Genomic DNA, 19,250 nt, shown 5'->3' with positions numbered 1-19,250 from the left:
AAACTTGGAGTTGCTAGACTTGAAACCAGTGAGAACATGGGTGAAGCAGACCTGCTGTAAATTAAAACTAGGATATCAGGGTTTTGGATGATCTCGTATTCCAGAGGTTATTTTTAAAATGAAAAGGTGCAAATGAAATCTTTTTGTTTAACAAAGACGTTAGCTGTTTACGATCAGCAAGGGGTAACTATTACAGCTGAGGAACTTTACCTTGTAAAACTACCCAGCTTTTCACAGCCTCCACAAAACATTAAACTTTTGCCTCAGGCACAGTTAGAAGAAAGCAGCCTGATGTAAAAACGATGATGTGTTTGTGGATCTTTATGAGACAATGCTGCATTATTATCTGTGTGATAATTATTCACAAATGGACAAAAGTTATTAACAGTCTTTATACGTCTCAGCATAGTGCCTCAAGATATTTTCCTGTATTAAAGGCTCTATATAAATGCAAATCATTGTTGCATTATGATTCATTATCTGTGAGGAATTCTTACATCCCATTTGTTTTTTATCTTGAAGGTAGGACTCTTTAATTGGCTTATTTTCTAAAATATAAGTTGTTGTCTTTCCTGAATCACATGGCTTTCTGTGATGTGTGACTTGTTTCATGCAAAAGAAGGATGAAGTTTTTAAAATCAAGATGTTGTGAGACTGGGAACTAGGGAGGACATGGGTGAAGCAGACCTGCTGTGAGTTAAGATGAGGATATCTGGAACTAGGACGGGGCCAATGAGCTAAAGGATCCTTCATTGTTTATCATTGACATTATTCCTTGCAGGAGCAACATCCGTTGACAATGGTAATCCATTGGTGTCTCAATAAACTGGTCACTCCCATCGTGTGAACATAATGAGGGACAGTAAACTATTCTACCAAGGTTCCGTGGATTGCATTAGATGAACTGAATTGAATTAGCCTTGTTATCACATGTACTCATAGTGAAAAGTTTACAAGTTGCCACATTATGGTGCCATCTTAGGTACAAAAGTACCTGGGTACAGATTGTTAAGGACAAATTCTTTGGGGAAAAGAATTAGAAAAGTGAAAAAATAAAAAGTCTTGGAATCCTCCACCCTAGAGAAAAGAATCCTGCCATTCACCTTATCTATGCCCCTCATGTTTTAAGGGCTAGGGGAGATGACAGAGACAGGGAGGTGCGAGGTCGTGAAGATGTTCCAAAAGCTATTTTCCTGTATTAAAGGCTCTATATAAATGCAAATGTTTTATAAACCTCTGCTGTGGTTCTGTTCGACGAGCTGGAAGTTTTTGTTGCAAACGTTTCGTCCCCTGTGTAGGTGACATCCTCAGTGCTTGGGAGCCTCCTGTGAAGCGCTTCTGTGGTGTAAATGCCGGAGGAAACACCACAGAAGTGCTTCACAGGAGGCTCCCAAGCACAAAGGATGTCACCTAGACAGGGGACGAAACGTTTGCAACAAAAACTTCCAGCTCGGCGAACAGAACCACAGCAATGAGCACCCGAGCTACAAATCTTCTCACAAACTTTATAAACATCTGCAAGGTCACCTTTTAACCCCCCACCCTCCAGTGGAAAATGTTCCAGCCTATCCAGTCTCACCTTATAAACTAAACCCTCCATTCCCAGCAACATCTGAGTAAATCTTTCCTGAACCCTCTCCAGCTTAATAATATCCTTCCTCTAACAGGGCAACTGGAACTGGACACATTATTCCAGAATAGGCCTCTCCAATCTCTTGTACAACCTCAATGTAATGTCCTAACTCTGATACTCAAACCTTGAGCAATGAAGGCAAATGTGCTAAATGCCTTCTTAACCACCGTATCTATATGTGATGTCAACTTCAAAGATTATGTTGAGTTTGTCTGTTCTACAACATTACCTGAGACCTTACTTTTAGTTTTATAAGTCCTGCCTTTGTTTTACCAAAATGTAATACCTTGTATTTATCCAAATTAAACACTATCTGCCACTCCTCAGCCCATTGACCCAATTGATCAAGATCTCTTTGCAATCTTAGATAATTTTCTTCACTGTCCACTCTGCCGCCAATTTTGGTGTCATCCGCGAACTTACTGATGTGGCCACACAACATGATGGAGGACATTCTCATTGTGAAGGTGGGTCTTTGTCTCCATAAAGACTGTGCAGTTGTCACTCTTATCGATACCATAACGGACAGATACATCTGCAGCAGCGGCTTGGTTAGGATGATATCAAGTATGTTTTTTCCCTCTTGGAAGTTCCCTCACCACCTGCTGCTCAGTCTAACAGCTATGTTCTCACACCCTTCGGATTCAACTAGCTCAATCAGTAATACTGCTGCCAAGGCAGTCTTGGTGGTGGACATTGAAATCCCTGCCTTCAGTAGCTCCTCCAAGTGTTGTTCAACCTGGAGAAGTACCGATTCATCAGTTGGGTTAGGGCGGTAAGTGATAATCAGCAGAAGGTTTCCCTCTACATATTTAACCAGAAGCCATAGCTGCAGCAAAATTGCGCCATTGGAATTGAGATTAAGACCCCAGGAAATCTCTTTCAGTGATCACGCTGGGGGGAGATTACATATCGATCTGCTGCAGAACACTCCTGGTTCTCTTTGCAATAACACCTCAAGGCCTTTCGCACCCATCTCAGAGATTGTTAAACAACCTCCTCTGAAAGATGGTGTCTCCGACTCTCTCAGTATTGCTCTGGGCACATCCTCTTAGGATTTTTGCCAAAGCACCTGGATCGAGGCTTGAACCCACAAGAGAGGTCCATTCAGCTATTGGACCCTCCCCGTGCCTCAAATGTATGTAAACATAATCCTGTACAAGTGACAAATGCCTTGGCTTTGTTTGTTGGATCGAGTCAAAATGCAAGGTTTATTTATTTCTTCATTTGCAACTGTACAGAACCAAAGCGTTTGAGTGACTATAAATGTATCTTTCTGAATAAAGTATATTTTTGAAATAAAGAAAGGTGTTTGAACCAACAAGCATCAGACTCAGAGGCTGCTCAAATAACTAGGCCAGGGGCTTGAAAGTCAAATACTTTTGAATATCTGCTCCTTTGCGCTGAGCTCTTATCTCGTCCAGACTCTGTCAGTTGCCTGCCACACCTTATAAGTGATCAATTTGATGAGGGGTCTCTCAGTTTGAATTAAAAATGACTAAAGTTTTACGGGGAAAGGACAGAAAAGTGAAACTTGAGATGTGTGTCAGATCAGCCACCATCCTACTGAATGGTGGACTAGAGTTGAGGGGCTGAACTAGGTGAAAGTGAGGCTGCAGATGCTGGAGATTAGAGTCAAGATTAGAGTGGTGCTGGAAAAGCACAGAGGGTCAGGCAGCGTCCGAGGAGCAGGAAAGGTCTGATGAAGTGCTCCTGCCCCGAAACATCGATTTTTCTGCTCCTCAGATGCTGTCTGACCCACTGTGCATTTCCAGCACCACTATAATCTTGAGGGGCTGAACTGGCTTCTCCTTTATCACATTCTTACGCTCTCAACCTCTGGCCATTCAATGGTTCATTATTCTTTCAGCATTTATAAACAAAGCTGAGCGTAATCAATGTTTGTTTCATGTTTTGAGTGGAGATTTGCAATAAACCATTGGCTGACAGAGGAGAAATAATTCAGATTTAAATTTAGTTTAAACAGCATTTTATGTTTCAACATTTGCCCCCTCAGGAAGGTATTTCATCCCATGATTCTTTTAAAATTCATCCATGAGATGATCGGCATCATTGGCACTTATTGCCCATCCCTAAATGCCAAGATGCTAATTATGAGTCAACCATGTTGCTGTGGGTCGGGAGTCACATGTAGACCTCATGTTGAAAAAGTATTTGCGTTGATGTCCAAGGATTGAAAAAAAAGTCACAAAGATACCAGGCCTCAAAAATAGCAACCATGCACATCAGAACCGACTCTTCACTGGTATAAGGGATATCTCACCACAGCAACGTTTAATAAAAATACATGCAACATCTACAGGTCATTGCTGCACCAGTGCACCAGCTTAGTTTCTAATGAGCATTTACTGTGCTGTACTACTCTGGATGGCATGGTGGCTCAGTGGTTAGCACTGCTACTGCATTGCATCAGGGACATAGGTTCGATTCCACCTTCAGGTGATAGTGTGTGTGGAGTTTATACATTCTCCCTGAGTCTGTATGGTTTTGTTCCAGTTTCCTCCCACAGTTCAAAGATGTGCAGGTTAGGTGGATTGGTCATGCTAAATTACCCAAAGTGTCCAGGGAAGTGCAGAGCTACAGGGAGAGACTAGGGGGATGGTTTGAGGTGGGATACTGTTCGGAGGGTTTTTGTGGACTCGATGGGCTCGATGGTAGGAATTCCATGAAAATGTTGTATTACCTCCAACGACACTTGGTTGGTGTATGCAGTGAAGTTATTGGCCGGGAGATCCGACAACAGCAAAAAGACGTTAGTCAGCACATTCTCCGGCTCACAATCTGTACTTGTGAGGTGAGGAGAGCACTCCACTCCCCTCTCCAGAAGGTTAAATACTATGTCAGTGCTCGTGAAGCTGATACAAGAGAGTTACTTCGATGAGCTGCCTTAGGAATGCTTCCCATTCAAAAGCCACTTTCGGGGATGCAGGAGAGAAACTGCTGAAGAGAATTAGCAAGCACTTGGGCAGCAGATCATCTCTTAACGTGGGGTGAGCAGAAGCAACTATCCATCTGGTAGGAATGAGATTGATGATAAGACAAAGATGAATGCAGTTTCATGGGACTTGGGATCAACTTGAGGATAATGAAAGGAGAACAGGGAATGAAGAATCTGACTGAAGTTTCGGCACTATTCCCCAATGTCAAACTTCTTTCACAGGCTCGTCTGCATCATCAATGTTGAAGATAAAGTCCTGAGAGACCATTTTCAAAGCTTTCGAATTGTGACTTTCACTTCAACACTTCTGACAGACTGATCAAAAGTTTTTGCTTCTCCTTGGCATTGTCATTGATCTTACTAGTGAAACCATCGAACAAAGTGGCAGGAGGTGAAATGTCATGGGATTGGGAATTTGCTGGCATTTTTCCGTGCACCCACCGCACACCAGCATATTTTCATGGCAACAAATGCTGACCTTACCAATGACCCTAAATCTCAGAACAGATAATAAATAGAACCCACGCAAAGAGACCAATTTTAACTCCGTGTAAGTCGATAGAGTGTTGAAGGAGTTAAAATTGTGCCTATTATACTCTGACCCAATGTATGCCTATGTACCTAAGTCAGCTTTGCGACAAAATGTAAATCCAAGTGGATCCTGGTGAAAAAGAGTCCGTTAAAACTGCTCAACTCATTTATTTTCACTGTTGTTCAATTGCAAGTGATGAAAAATTGGCATCATTATTCACAAGTCTAACATGAAGATAGTGAGAAGTACCATTGGTGGAGTTACCACTGCTCTGAATCAAAGTCAAGGTTCTAAACCTGTCCTAATGGGAACCTTGGCTGTTTCTGAGCCAATAATTATCCCTTAAATAAGGCCATTGAATCACCCAATAATAGGGTGGCTGCAGGACAGAATAAGGAGATGGAAGCACTGTCCCTTGATGTGAAGGGCAGTGCTTGTCACTGGCCACCCGGGTGTTTTCCTATCTTCCTGGTGGTGGAAATTGAATAAAGATTCGTGCACTTTGTGTCTCTCACTGTGTCTCCCACCTGCACACACACACCATGGGAAAAAAATAAATAAAAAATAAGGAGATGGAAATGTGTTGCTGGAAAAGCGCAGCAGGTCAGGCAGCATCTAGGGAACAGGAGAATCGACGTTTCGGGCATTAGCCCTTCTTCAGGAATACAGTACAGAATAAGGCCATTCATCACAACATGAGTGCTGGGGAAAAAATAAGCACTACCGCAGTTAGGCAGTAGTGTGGGGGGGTTTAAAAAAAGAAAAATAAATAAAAAAAGAGAGAAAAGAAGAAAAAAATAATAAAAACAGGAGTGTCAGATATCTTGTTCACTCTGAGAGCTGGCCCTTGAGGGAGCTGGACCAGTGTGTGTGCAAGGACTCTCCTCCTTGACTGCATCTGAGGGGAAGGGGACTGTCCCGAAAAAAAAATAAGGCCATTCATTAAGCCGATATAGGGCAGGCCAGTCAGTACACGGGGAAGCGAACGGGGCAGCCAACAGCAGTCTGTAGAAAGGCCGATTGGGGAGGAGTAGTCAGTACACAGGGAGGCTGGGAGCCGGACAGCCGATGGCTGGCCCGTAGGAACGCTGGTCAGGGGAAAGGGTCAGTCAGTACATGGGGCGGGTTGGGTACGTTTTGGCGCTGCCCTTTTGGTGCCAATCATTTGGCCCTGCCGTTGCGGCTCTAAACTGTTTTGGCGCTCATTACTTTGGCACTGAGCTGTTTTGGCGGCAATTCAGAATTTAAAAAAGTCTTGTTTGGTTAAAGAAGAGAGGATGCTTAAAAATGTGTTGCTGGAAAAGCGCAGCAGGTCAGGCAGCATCCAAGGAGAAGGAGAATCGACGTTTCGGGCATAAGCCCTTCTTCAGGAATGGCTTCCTAGAGAAGAGAGGATGACTAACGACCCGCTGTAATTTTCTCAACTAGCAAGAGTTGATAGTCAAAGCTGTAATGACCTGCTGTAGATTCAAATCTCGGTTTGTAATCATTTTCTCATTTAACAATTGTTAGTAGTCATCTACTGCCTCGATGATACTTGAGCCCTTCTGTCTTCACATTGGAAAGCTGTAATACAATTTTCTTTCTATTTTCTTGTAGAGCCCGTCCCAGAAATGGCTGAAAATATTCTAAGCAAGAGACACAAACCAAAATTTTCACGCGATGGTTATCTATCTGTGTTTGATAAATGTAGCAAAATGTAGAAATTCGTTTTTATAATGAATAGGCTAAAAATAATGAATAAAAAAGAATTAGATGTATTTCTTACTATGCAATAAAAATGAATTTCTGCAAGACTTTTTTTAAATTCTGAATTGGCGCCAAAACAGCTCAGCGCCAAAGTAATGAGGGCCAAAACAGTTTAGAGCCAAAACACTGGGGCCAAATGATCGGCACCAAAAGGGCGGCGCCAAATAGCCCCATTCCACATGGGGCAGCCGGGTGCTGGAAGGCTGACAGCCCGACTGTAGGAAAACAGGTTTGGGGTACTTGATCAGTACGCGGGGTGACCGGGAACCAGTGGCCAACATCCATCCCGAAGGAACATGGGCTGGGGAGGGTCAGTCAGTACGCAGGGCGGCCGGGTGCTGGAAGGCCAACAACCAGCTCATAGGAAAGCGGACTGGGGTGGTCCGGTCAGTGCGTGGGGTGACTGGGAGCTGGGTGGTCGACATCCATCCTGGAGGAAAGCAGGCCTGGGGATGGTCAGTCAGTATGCAGGGCGGCCAGAGACCGGAAGGCCGATGACTGTCCTGTAGGAAGGCTATCCAAGAATGGTCCAATCAGTATGTGGTGCGGATGGGTGTCAGCTATATTGGGTCTGTGTTCTATATGCATTGTTTCCCATTTGATAACACTGTCTTGTCTGTGTTTGTTACTGTTATCTTTGTGATAAATGGGATTTGAATTTGTCCTCATCTCCCTGAAAACTGGTTGAACGGTGAAGTTTGGGGTTTGGCTTTACTGCCCTTTCCGCTGTATATAGTTGGGGGTTTTTGTGCTTTCTGTTTATTGTCAACTGTATTTTGTACTGTTTAATAAAATTAAGACTATTCATAATCATCGTGTCGATGCTAGGTCTTGGGCAAAGACAATTCACCTGGTGTTGCTTCCTGCTGTTGCCCCATAATATTGAAATATTTTCCTCTTTAAATAATGATCCTTTTTGAAAGTGGTCTTTCTTCACCACACTCTCAGACATGCATTCCTGATCTGAATCATTTTCTCCACTAAAGAATTGTTCCTTAAGCCGCTGTGTCTTCTTTTGTGAATCACCTGAATTCCTAAATAGATCTCAGCCAGCTAGTGGATCAGAGAATGCCACCTCATAGATCTACTGCCCCCCCCCAGCGACCCTTTATAGTCAACTTCTTCTGGAACGCTATGACACACTTAAAGGGCAGGTGAAACTTGAACCTTGACCTTTGCAAAAGAGGTCAGGGTCCTAACACTATGCCATAAGAGGTTCTAGTAAGGATCAATTCAGTATGGCCTCCTTAATTAGCTGAACTCCTCACCTTAACTGTGTGACTGATGTGATGGTGGTCATTAATATCCTTTCGTTCTTGATCCGTCCACTAGTCCAAACTCTCTCAATATTCAAATTTCCTCACAACTTTCTTTTCTCCAGGGAGAACAGCCTATTCAATCCATCGGCATAGTGACTGGAACGAGACGTTGGCCAGGTGGATCTTGTTGAGTATGAGTTACCTAGTGGAGCTGTTAACTTGGGCCAATCAGGGAGCCCCAGCTGACAGGGAGTGTCAAAGAATCTACTCACTCGAGGGACTGGCTCTGAGTGAGCTAGTTAGATTCCATGTACTACGTACGTGTGAATAAAGGATGATGTGGTGACAGGATGCCCACTTCTGTGCAGTTATTTCAGTTAGCCTTCTACCAGCCTTCTCCAATCTACTTTTAAAACCCAAATTCCTCCTCTCTGGAACCAGTCTCATGAACCTTTTCTGCACTCTAATGACATCACATCCTTCCAATAGTGTGGATCTAATATGATGCTGAACCAGGTTAATACAATTTATTATTAGACTCATAGAGTCAGACAACATGGAAACAGACCCTTCGGTCCAACCAGTCCATGCTGAACATAATCCCAGTCTAAACTGGTCCCACCTGCCTGCTCCTGGCCTATATCCCTCCAAACCTTTCCTATTCATGTACATATCTAAATGTCTTTTAAATGTTGTAGCTGTTCCCACATCCACCACTTCTTCAAGACATTGATTGCACGCGCGAACCGCCCTCTGTTTAAAGCAATTTGCCCCTCATGTCTTTTTTAAATCTCTCTCCTCTCACCTTAAAAATGTGTCCCCTTGTCTTGAAATCCCCCATCCTAGGGAAAAGACACCGACTATTAACCCTATCTATGCTTCCCATTCTTTTATGAACATCTGTAAGATCTCCTCTCAACTTCCTATGCTCCAGTGAAAAGAGTCCCAACCTGTCCATCCTTTCCTTATAACTCAAACCTTTCATACCCTGCAACACCCTGATAAATCTCTTCTGAACCCACTTTACTCTACAGTTATATTTATAAAGCCCAGGATCCCGCAGGATTTCTTTAAAACAATCTCTCTGTCTCAGCCTCATTTCCCACCTTTGTTGACTTGCACACATTCATTGGGAAAAAGTCTTCTAGGAGAAAGTGAGGACTGCAGATGCTGGAGATCAGAGCTGAAAATGTGTTGCTGGGAAAAGCGCAGCAGGTCAGGCAGCATCCAAGGAGCAGGAGAATCGACGTTTCGGTCATAAGCCTGAAAGAAGGGCTCATGCCCGAAACGTCGATTCTCCTGCTCCTTGGATGCTGCCTGATCTGCTGTGCTTTTCCAGCAACACATTTTCAGCTCTTGCACACATTCATTCCCAAGACCCCCGACTCCTGCAGACCCTTTAGAATTGCGTCCTTTGTTTTATATTTCATTTTTCCATTCTTCTTACAAAAATGAATCTCTTTACACTTCTTCGCACTTTACCCAATTTGTCCTTTTGAAGCTCTACGCAATTCTCCTTGCAGCTGGCAAAGTTTCTAAACTTTGTGCCAGCTGTAAATTCTAAAATTGTGCCCTGTGGACCAATATTTAGATAATTAGTATCCCATGATGAGCCCCGCAGTAAACATTCTTCCTGTCGAGAAAATAACTGTTAACTGCTCCTCACTCTTTCTTGTCACTTAGCTAAATCATCCCCACGTTGCTACTCTCCTTTTCATTGCCCGAGCGTGCAGGTTTGCTCACTGCCTGTTGCGTGGAATTTTATTAATTTTGTTTTGGAAATGTGCAGATCACTCACATTCCATTCATGAGCCCTCTCAGCCAACAAATCACAAACCCAAGCATGTTAGGCAAAAACTGTGGGATACTGAGAGATAGGATCAACCATGCATTTGGAGAGGCAAGGACTGATTAGGGATAGTCAGCTAATGTGTGTAGAAAATCGCATCTCACTAAGTTAACTGAGTTTTTTGGGGTGTGACTAAGAAAATATGAGGGCAGAGCGGCAATTGTTGCCTACGTAGCAAGGATTTTGACAAGGTTCCACATGGTAGGCTGGTTGATAAAGTTAGATCATATGAGATTCAGGGAGAGCTTGCCAATTGGATGGAAAATTGGTTTGACGGTAGGAAACTGAGGGTGGTGGTGGAGGTTTGTTTTTAGACTGGAGACCTGTGACCAATGGTGTCCCACAAGGATCAGTGCTGGGACCACTCTTGTTTGTCATTTATAGAAATGATTTGGATAAGAATATAGGAGGTATGGTTAGTAAGTTTGCAGATGACACCAAAATTGTTGGTATAGTTGACAGTGAGGAAAGTTATCTGAGATTACCAACGGGTCTTGATCAATTGGATCAATGGACCAAGGCGTTGGATAATTGCGAGGTGTTACATTTTGGTAAAACAAATAAGGGCAGGACTTATACAGTAAGTGATAGGGCCCTGAGGAGTGTTGTAGAACAGAGAGACCTAAGCATTCAGGCAGAGAGTTCATTGAAAGTTGCATCACAGGTAAACAGGGTGGAAAAGAAGGCATTTGGAATGCTTGCCTCAATGGCTCAGATCATTGAGTTTAGGAGTTGGGACGTCCTGTTGCAGTTGTACAGGATGTTGGTGAGACCAGTTTTGGAGTACTGCATACAGTTCTGGTTGCCCTGATAGAGGAAGGATATTATTAAACTGGAGAAGGTGCAGAAAAGATATTCAAGGATATTACCAGGATTGGAAGGTTTGAGTTCTAAACAGTGGCTGGATAAGCTAGGACCTTTTCACTGGAGCATAGGAGGTTAAAGAATGACCTAATAGAGGTTCATAAAATCATGAGGGGGATAGATACCCTAGGGGAACCTAGGGTAGGTGAGTTCAGAACTAGAGGGCATAGTTTGAAGGTGAGAGGAGAAAGATTTAAAAGAGACCTGAGAGGCAGCATGTCACACAGAGGATGGTTTGTATGTGGAATAAACTGCCATAGGAAGTACTGGAAGCAGAGACAATTACAACATTTAAAAGGCATCTGGATGGGTACATGAATATGAAGGGTTTAGAGGGATATGGACTCAAGGAAGGCAAATGGGACTAATTTAGCTTGAGAAACTTGGACAAGTTGGACCAAAAGCTCTGTATCCATGCTGTATGACTCTCTGACTCTATAAATATATGCCCAATAGTTAATTTATTTAATTGCTTCCTGGGAGCTTGTCGTGTATAAATTACGGCCACGTTTCCTACATCACAAAAGTACACTTCACTTCAAAATGTCTTGATGAGCTGCAAAGTGCATTGGGATATTTTAAGGTTACAAAAGGCATTGTATAAATGCAGAGCTGTCCTCTGACCTACAATGTCCTTATTGAGTTGTTTTCATAAAATAGAATCTCTGCAGTGTGAAAGTTGGCTATTCAGCTCAACAAGTCCACGCTCACCCACTCAATCTCTGTAACCCTGCATTTCCCATGGTTAATCCACCTAGCCTGCAGAGTATGGGCAATTTAGCATGGCCAGTCCACCTAACCAGCACATCTTTGGACTGTGGGAGGAAACTAGACCATCCAAAGGAAACCCGCGCAGACACAGAGAGAATGTGGAAACTCCACACAGTCACCCAAAGGCGGAATTGAACTGAGGTACCTGGTGCTGTGAGGCAGCATACTAACCACTGAGCCACCATTTTCTCCCTCAGTATCGTATTTTCACTCCATGAGTATCACTTCCAGTCAGCTCTTTCCCCTTGTTCATGCTTCTCATCTCAACATACCTCTTCCTTCTTTTTTCACTCAGCCCATTTTCTCGTGCTGCGATGGTGCGGAAGAGATGTCAGCTAGTGAGCCAATGAAATGTTTTACAGTGTGTCTACATCAGCCTGATGTCATGTTTGTCCCGCTTTCAAGTCAGACACCATTATTTTTCCACTAAACAATTCCTTTTCCTTTACAACAAACCTTCACTCTGAACACCATGCATAACCATGACATTTTGTTTCAGTAACGTTTCCAACGGGGACCCTCTCCAGAAACGTAGGCTCACTGCCAATCCCTTTCATTCTTTCAATCTTCAATTCAAGGCTTCTCAAGTTCCAGAGAATGGCTTCAACAGTACATGACACAATGCAATAGCTATAAAACATCCCTGGATTGTATAGTTCCAACAGGCTTATTTAGTGAGAACAGATGTCTAGCTGACAAAAAAAAAACCCAATTAGTAAGAAAATTGTTTTCCCTGCAGTCTTAAAAATTTAAGTTGACATTTTTGACTTTTATTCAATGCAACTACTGCCAGTAAATCCTTTCAATAGTTTCAGCGCTATTGCCATCTTGGCTCATAAAATTCTGACATCAACCAGTGGCTGGAGTATGATTAGGACGTATTAGAGACACTTAATCCTAAAGAGCCTGAGGGCAACTACCAATCACTCTGTATATCATGGACTCAAATAAGTTTTATATTAGGGTACAAACTGGCATGGGTATTACTCTCCTCATCTTGATGAAAATTAAATGGTATTACCCTATCGCAAAACTTATTTAGACCCCTTTGTCGGAGTACAGAGGCACTTTTTGTCATATTCCACAGGCTGTAAAATATCACACCTCAATGAACAAAATCAAGATTCCCAACTCTCAACCGATCAATAAATTCGATTATGCATTCATCATTATCAGTGATGACTGGAACTAAGTGCAAGATGGAGGCGTGTAAGATGTTATTGCTAAGGTGCAGTCAAAGCATTTATAGATGAAGACTTATCCTTAGTAGCCACACACGCAGACAACAAGCAACATGAATTCGACTGGGACAACACTACTATCATAGGACAAGCCAGACAGAGAACAGCCAGGGAATTCCTAGAGGCATGGCATTCATCCACAAACTCCACCAACAAACACATCGACCTGGACGGGTCTCAGGCGCTGTGAGGCAGCAGTGCTAACCACTGTGCCACCGTGCCGCCCACAAATCTTCGCACAAACTTTGAACGAAGACTTATTTTACTATCCATCACTTTTAACAATTTGACCATTGGTTCTGGCCATCACTCGAGTTTATTGGCCATCTCTATTCACCCTTGTGAGAAAGTGCATTCACAGGCTTCCCTGATCCAATGCTCAAATGTTAATGTCGATCTCTCTCTGAGCACCTTCTCTGCAGCTGTAACACTGTATTCTGTGCTCTGTTCTGCTACCCTGACGCACATGTGGTACAATCTGCCTGTAGAGCACGCAAAACAACATCTTTCACTGTATCTTGGTACATGTGATAAAAGTCAATCAATCAATCAATTATTATGGTCTGCACACTCAGTGCTGTGTGGGAGGGTGTTTCAGAATTTGAACCCAACAATGAAGTAACAGCAATGACACATTTCCAACTTCGGATGGCAGGTTATTTGGCTGGGATATTACAGATGGTGGTGTACTGTTGCACTGAGTAGGGAGGGTGCGAGTGTTAAGGTGGTGGATGGGGTGGTCATTAAACAGGTTGCTTTGTCCTGAATGACATCGAATTCCATAAGTGTTGTTGGAGCTGATCTCATTTGAGCAAGTTCAGAGTGGAACATCACACTCCTAACATGATTTGACACTGTAACCCTTTTGCTATAAATTCTGTGTCTTATGATCCTAAACTCCACAGCCCCCAGATGAAGGAGTGTCGCTCCGAAAGCTAGTGCTTCCAATTAAACCGGTTGGACTATAACCTGGTGTTGAAAATGTGTGGCTGGAAAAGCGCAGCAGGTCAGGCAACATCCAGGGAACAGGAGAATCGACGTTTCGGGCATAAGCCCTTCTTCAGGAATGAGGAAAGTTTGTCCAGCAGGCTAAGATAAAAGGTAGGGAGGAGGGACTTGGGGGAGGGGCGTCGGAAATGTGATAGGTGCTACAAACAAACCATTATCTCCCAGACCGTCCATAACCTCATCACCTCGGGGGATCTCCCATCCACCACCTCCAACCTCATAGTCCCACAACCCCGCACCCTTGTGGTTGGAGGGTTCCTAGCTGGAAGATGAGGCGTTCTTCCTCCAACCGTCGTTTTGTTGTGGTCTGACGTTGGAGGAGTCCAAAGACCTGCATATGCTTGGTGGAGTGGGAGGGGGAATTGAAATGTTGGGCCACAGGGTGGTTGGGTTGGTTGATCCGGGTGTCCCAGAGGTGTTCTCTGAAACGCTCCGCAAGTAGGCGGCCTGTCTCCCCAATATAGAGGAGGCCACATCGGGTGCAGAGGATGCAATAGACCTATTGCATCTATTTCCTCATTCCTGAAGAAGGGCCTATGCCCGAAACATCGATTCTCCTGTTCCCTGGATGCTGCCTGACCTGCTGCGCTTTTCCAGCCACACATTTTCAGCTCTGATCTCCAGCATCTGCAGACCTCACTTTCTCCTCAAAGATTATAACCTGGTGTTGTATGATCTTTAACTCCTAACATGGGCTTTGTTGACAGCAGGAAGTCTTTAAGAAGACAGAAAGTAAGTTCTGAAAAAGAGTCATAGCAGGCTCAAAATGTTAAGTGTTTCTCTCTCCAGGCCTGCTGAGTTTCTCCAGTATTCTCTGCCCTGGTTTCAGATTTTTTGCATCTGCAGGTTTTTTTAATTTCATTCCTGCAATAGTGCTGAAGACATTTTTAGATTAGATTACTTACAGTGTGGAAACAGGCCCTTCGGCCCAACAAGTCCACACCCGACCCGCCGAAGCGCACCCACCCAGACCCATTCCCCTACATTTACCCCTGCACCTAACACTACAGGCAATTTAGCATGGCCAATTCACCTAACCTGCACATTTTTGGAGTGGGACTGTGGGAGGAAACCGGAGCACCCGGAGGAAACCCACGCAGACACGGGGAGAATGTGCAAACTCCACACAGTCGGTCGCCTGAGGCGGGAATTGAACCCGGGTCTCTGGCGCTGTGAGGCAGCAGTGCTAACCACTGTGCCACCGTCCACATGTGCTCCAGAACTTGCTGCGTCCCTAGTCAGTACGTTACAACACTGGCACCTACCCGTCTATATGTAATGTATTAAAATCCTTGGTGTACCACCAAGTTTCCACACTATAAGGGGGTCTTGGGGGGAAATAGAGTGGCTACATGGCATCAAACCTGGCAGATACGGCAAGCTTTGCATGAAAAACGTTTGAAAAGCTGTCAATAAAAGGCTGCATTTGGCCACAGCAACTGGAGGAAGATAATTCGAAAGAAAGACTTCCTGGGAACTGACAAGCCCAGCCAATCATGAATGAAGGTAAACATATTAGAATGATCTGCCTTGATTCCAAACTTTTCCAAGGCCTCTGACTCTTCCCATGCCCCATGATCCCAATAACCTCCTGGAGCCCCTTCGGTATCTCCATATCCCATTAATTCTGGCCTCGTTACGAACCCTGATTTCTCAATACTCCAAAGTTGGGGTGTGTGCAGGGGGAATCACAGCTTTATCTGCCCGGACCCCAATCTCAGACATCACTCCTTGAACCTCTTCACCTGATGAGGCTTGGTGGTGAGTATTTAGATTACTTACAGTGTGGAAACAGGCCCTTCGGCCCAACAAGTCCACACCGACCCGCCGAAGCGCAACCCACCCAGACCCATTCCCCTACACCTAACACTAAGGGCAATTTAGCATGGCTAATTCACCTGACCTGCACATTTTGGACTGTGGGATTGAAACCGGAGCACCCAGAGGAAACCCATGCAGACATGGGGAGAATGTGCAATCTCCACACAGTCAGTCGCCTGAGGCGGGAATTGAACCCGGGTCTCTGGCGCTGTGAGGCAGCAGTGCTAACCACTGTGCCACCGTACCACCCAGGTGCTTGATGGGACGGGGAGATGGAGTGGGGGGGGGGTCAGTTTGAGAGAGGGTGAAGTATGTGAAAATTTGTGGTGTGGAGGCCTGGAGGGGTCTGCCACAGACTTGTTTGGTCGAGGGTCTGTGGGGGGTTGAGTCGGGACTTGGGAGAGGATGTAGTGGTTTGGGAAGTTCTCGCAGCTGAGAGGCTGGGTGTTGAATCCTGTATGGGCAGATTAGGGATGCCAGGTCTGGGGTTGGGGGGTGCAGGGTTTGGCAGTCAGGAAGATAGTCATAGTCATTGAATCATACTGAACAGAAACCGGACCTTCGGCCCAACATGCCTATGTTGACCAACAAACACCAAATGACACTAATCCCATTTCCCTGGTGTAGTGTGCTCTAGCAATCCCATCTAGATCCTTCTTGAGTGTTGTAAGAGTATCTGCCTCCATCACCCTCTTAGGGAGCACATTCCAGATTTCTACTACTCTCTGCGTTAAAAAGATTTCCTCAGCTTCATTTGAAACCACTTACTCGCCACCTTAAGCTGGTCCCCTGTGGTCTTTGGAAAGTCTGGTCTTGGGAAAAGATTTTCCCTACCTACCCTCTCTCTATGATTCTCATGGTTTTGTATATCTCAATCAGATCCTCCTTTGGCCTCCTCTGCTCCAGGGAAAACAAACCCAGCCAATTCAGCGTCTCCTCATAACTGAGACATTTCACCCCAGGCAGCACAGGTGGCATGGTGGCTCAGTGGTTAGCACTGCTGCCTCACAGCACCAAGGTCCCAGGTTCAATGCCAGCCTTGGGTGACTGTCTGTGTGGAGTTTGCACGTTCTCCCCGTGTCTACGTGGGGCTGCTCCGGTTTCCTCCCACAGTCCAAAGGTGTGCAGGTCAGGTGAATTGGCCATGCTAAATTGCCCATAGTGTTAGGTGCATTAGTCAGAGGGGAATGGGTCTGGGTGGATTACTCTTTGGAGGGTCGGTGTGGACTTGTTGGGCCAAAGGGCCTGTTTGCACACTGTAGGGGATCTAATCTAATCCAGGTGAATCTCCAGTGCAATCATGCCCCCCCTATAGTGTCATGCTGCATGCAGTCTTCTATCTGTGGTCTAACCAATGTTTTATGAAGTTGCAACAAGATGTCTGTTCTGTTGCAGATTGGGGAGAGGAGTTGGATCTAAGAACATTGAGTTGGGAGGTGGGATGTGTCAGGTCTGTTTGGGGTTGGGTTGCCATGGGGTTTAGGTCCGAAGGGAATGTTTGGTTAGTTGGAGGGTTCACTTTTGTAGATAACCAGGAGCTGTTGTTGTGTCGCCATCATCTTACCAGACCGTAGGGGCTGCTATCTCATTAGAAAGAAGTGACTGGTGATGACTTAACCTGAGGGCCACCACATCTCAGGCGAGTGAAGGGGTTGAGAAGGAGAATCTGTCATGGTAACCTCAAACCGGCGATGGGAACTGAACCTGTGCTGTTGGCGTCACAATACTCCATCAATCAACAATCCAGCCAACTGAACTAAACCAATTCCCAACCAGGCGCTAGAGCAGATATTAATTCCTCTAACATTTCCTTCTACTACCTGCTACGGTTCAGTTTTTTTAACTTTTGTGAAATGCAGGCACCATCGGCAAGGGCATGATTTATTACTCATCCTGAATTGCCCTTGGTCATATCAGAGGGCAGTTAAGAATCAAGCAGATTGCTTAGGATCTGTAGTCACATATCGGCCAGACCAGGTAAAGACCTAAACGGGAATTAGTGAGTCACCTGGGTTTATACAACAACCAGCAGCGGTCACCAACACTGCGACAAGATTTAATTCCAGATCTATTAACTGAACTTGAATTCTGCTGGAAACCGTGGTGAGACTTGAACCAGCATCCCCAGATGATTTATCCAGCCCTCTGGATTTCTCACATAGTTTGTCACACTCTTGTCTCTGAAACTCCACAGCAAGTGCTCCGCACTGTGGAGGGATCTTCCCAGTGGCGGTCTGAAATGTCGAACAAAGATTTGGCCTGCCCCTTTAACTGAACGTTAAAATATGTTATGGTTCCATTTAAAAAGGAACAGAGGTGATCTCCCAGCGCTTTGGCTGAGAAAGCCCATTAAAAGTGGGGAATTGGAAACGCCAACTCTTAGTGCACAGTGCAGAAAGCAGCTGGAAAACTACTTAAACGTAATCAGTAGACAGGGCCTAATTTTAAAGGAAAAAAATTGTTCTAATTAAAATGAAACATAGCTGAAGGATGACTCTCATTCTCTTCAGGGAAACTGAGGGATTCGAGCTGTCTGAAAGTCTCCTTCAGTCAGAATCCTTTCAAGCGTTTTTTGTTATATACCAAACGTCTCAGAGACAAAGCTGATAGAAGGTGACAATCACCAGGTAAAGAGTTGAGAGTTGATATTCTTGATAGTGTTTTTTCCAAACAAAACCCCACAGTTTCCTTTTAAATTGCACGCTGTTATTGAATTTTTAGGAAGCCATGCTTTTTCAAAAGTGTGGATATGGTTTTGTCATAAAATAGAATGCGATTGCAATGAGTATAAAAGAAACACTTGCAGCTTCATAAAGGGTTAGTGCATCTCCCACAGTGAATTATTCTGCAATGAAATTGTAGCCACAGGATTGGTAATTACATAGATCAGGAGAGTTGGGAATGGAATAGTTAGGTGGTTGTTTACAATCAACATAGATACGATGGGTTAAAGGGCCTTTTCTCTCTGCCGTAGATCTCCATGACTCTATAAGTAGAATTAGAATTACTGGCTGAAACTTTATTGCTGGAACAGCACAGCAGGTCAGGCAGCATCTAGGGAACAGGAGATTCGACGTTTCGGGCACATGCCCTTCTTCAGGAACCTGAAGAAGGGCATGTGCCCGAAACGTCGAATCTCCTGTTCCCTAGATGCTGCCTGACCTGCTGTGCTGTTCCAGCAATAAAGTTTCAGCTTTGATCTCCAGCGTCTGCAGACCTCACTTTCTCCTTAGAATTACTGGCGTAGAGTGAAAAGTTTACAATGTCGCCATTTACAATGGAACCATCAAGGTGCCTGGGTACAGAACCTTAGGGAAAAAGTGGAAAAGGAAAGAAAGAAGTTACAGGTTCAACGTTGCAGTTGTTCTCAGGACTAAGTAGCAAATAAGAAATAAAATGAAAGGTTCCAAATTATAGTCCTTTAGTGATGGCCCTGCACTCGCTGTATGCTGGACATTCCCAAACAGGGCTCAATCTCTCTCTCCCCCCTCCACACTGGGCTCAATCTCTCTCACCTCCCTCCACACAGTCCATCTCTCTCACCTCCCCCCTCCCTGCTGTCCA

Source organism: Chiloscyllium plagiosum, chromosome 24 (genome assembly GCF_004010195.1).
Source record: "Chiloscyllium plagiosum isolate BGI_BamShark_2017 chromosome 24, ASM401019v2, whole genome shotgun sequence".
Taxonomy (NCBI): domain Eukaryota; kingdom Metazoa; phylum Chordata; class Chondrichthyes; order Orectolobiformes; family Hemiscylliidae; genus Chiloscyllium; species Chiloscyllium plagiosum.
This window is presented reverse-complemented; position numbering follows the sequence as displayed.